This window comes from Lycium ferocissimum, chromosome 1 (genome assembly GCF_029784015.1).
Source record: "Lycium ferocissimum isolate CSIRO_LF1 chromosome 1, AGI_CSIRO_Lferr_CH_V1, whole genome shotgun sequence".
In the NCBI taxonomy this organism is placed as follows: domain Eukaryota; kingdom Viridiplantae; phylum Streptophyta; class Magnoliopsida; order Solanales; family Solanaceae; genus Lycium; species Lycium ferocissimum.
Genome location: NC_081342.1, coordinates 47,848,506 through 47,851,324, shown reverse-complemented (window position 1 = coordinate 47,851,324; position 2,819 = coordinate 47,848,506).

Below are 2,819 nucleotides of genomic sequence, written 5' to 3'. Positions count from 1 at the left end.
AAAATTTTTTTTTTCTTAACCGCGTGTTATGTTTTCGAAAGAATGCTCCGTTAAGAGAAAAGCCTACAGCAACCTCAATGGAAAGACAAGCAGGTAGGAATCGAGCGATAGACATGGGGAGGCAGAGTCCCAAACGAGGTTTCATCTCGGTCGGCCGCACTCACTTCCCCGTTTCGCAGAAGCATGAGAGCCCGCGCCCCCTCCGGCGACCCCGTGTTCTCAACCGTATGCTTTGGCCAAGAGATGAAAGAGAGGGGCTATTCTTTTGTCGACCTCGGGCTAGTCGCCGTCGGTGCCTGCCACAAGGTACGGGTCACGGTGATGTAGCCGTTAGTGCCGCAGCCCATGATTTTATTAGTTTGAACCCCTCCGAAATTCTTCGGGGTCAAAAAACCGGATGAGACACGAAAGCTTTATTGATGGGAATGTCGAGAACACTTCCTAATGCACGACGTCGTGTCGAGTCGGTAGAGTTGTGTCACACCCCCACTGATAGGCATGACGGCACCCGACCTTTACCCAGTACGAGCGAACCCGCAAACTCTCGTAATCCACATAACCATACTGGGCCCACAAAACAAAACATACGCACGCAATGAAAATTTTTCGAAAAACAAACATGCCTTTCGTTTTTTTTTTTTTCAAACCAAATAAAAAATCAAGAAGCCGTATGAAAACCGTAACATAAAGCATAACAAGATTTCCCCCGCCTTATATAGCCGTCGTCAAACACATCGGTAGCATAACGCATACAAACACACCGAAGCTTACATAGCCGCTTACAAAACAATCTCGACATATCATACACTCGACACTCCGTCTCGCAAAGTCTCTACTAACATCTCGTATACCATACAAGCACTTGGACCGCAAAGATCCGATAAGCTGGAGCTCGCCAATCCAAATCGAGCATCTTCCTCGCAACATCACCTACTCATCCGTGGGTGGCCCGCGTGGCATGAAACGCAGCCCGAAGAAAGCGGGGTCGCACGGAATATGTACCGAGCATGTAAAGCATAAGATACATCAAACGAGGTCTTAACCGAAGTATAAATACAGAAAGTGAAGTCGTAACAACCCAATTACCCAAGTACTTACATCCCACACACAAATTATACATACTCATACCGAACACATCATAATCGGTCATACGAAATAGCATTAACCGATGTGATTTGCCTAAACCAATGTGGAATTTTGGCCTCATCATTGGGTTCGCCCACCATCGCGGAACAAACTCATCATATTATCATACATCATCACATATCAAATGCGGCCCATGTGACCCGGCGGACAACGTGGTCGCCACCCTATCCGGCGCCACAACACAAGATAACACCGTAAGTTTTCAAATCTCCGTATCCCCGAACACAACACATCATCACAACACATCATAAGCCATATCACAAAGATAACTCCATAAACGGAACCCGCCCGTGCGAGGTTCCCGGAACCGTAACAAAGATAACAATTTGGGTTTTATCATATGCGCGTACGATCATATACCGGCCGGATCCGTGAAAAGAGGTAACACAACGCACGAGGCACCGTAAGTGACCACACGCATATCGTACATCATCACGTACTCAACCGTCATTGTTACGTATCAAAATCATGGGCATAAAATCCTTATTTCAAACTCAACCGATAAATAAGTAATCATACCGGGGTCGGAAAGATAGTCATTATCGGTTCTTTTTCAAAAGGTCATTATAACCAAATAGAAAAGTCGCGGGACCCACGGACGAGCGTCAAACCCAATCCGGCCCGCCTATAAGAATCAAAGTCCTTACTCGTCATAAAAATCATTTCCGCGAAGGAATCAAGGCGATCCGAGCTCTTTCTTGAGTTACGGCTGCTCGTAGTTTCGAACCTGCTCGTGAACAAATCTCTTTTTGAAAAACAAAATTCTTTGAAACAAAAAAACTCTTGAAAACCTTAAAATTTAATCATACAAAAGATATAAGAATCATAACTCAACCACATTAAGGATACGAATATCAAGAGGCGAATGAATCGTTTACGAGCTCAAAGCAATCCAATACCGTTCATGAAAGTTACGAACATTTTTAGACGTAAGATCCTTTCAAAGTAAAACCGTTTGCACAACTTTTCAAACTCAATCATATCAAAGACATACGAACCACAACCTAACCATACTAAGGGATGCCAACATCAAAAGCAAATACGAATCACAAACATACTCGAAACCCAAGAAACGGAGTTACCCCGAGGCAAATCATGTCATACCTTAATCCCGTCTAAGACATGCCAAAAGAAAAAGAAGGGTAAGCTTCACATACTGGGTTTGCTTCCTAAGCTAGTCCAAACGTAAGTCTTGTCTTCTCAAAATCTACAACAACATCAATAGGCATCGAACATTAACTATTTAGGCCAAAGAATTCAATTCCAAGCCATTACTTTTTATTTACTGCACCTCATAAAGCACTTCCCCTATAACAAATAACCCGAGATTTCAACTTGGCCAAATTCATCAACAATACCAACAAACATTCTAACAACATCAACCATTTATTCAAAACGCACTTTATCATCAACAACCTTCTTTCGCACAAATTTTACGCGACGACATTCCAATTACGTTCAAACCAACATATATAATCAATTCAACATCATTGCTCACGCGTTCAAATACCAACTCAAAACCATTCAAACATGATTCAATAACATTTCAACAATCCACAAAAATATTCAAACAATCCAAATAATATGCCATAGAACCCGAAACCTTCCCAACTCAAATACGAGCAACCATAACATATTTCTTCCTTCCAAATTCATAAACTTCACCAACAATC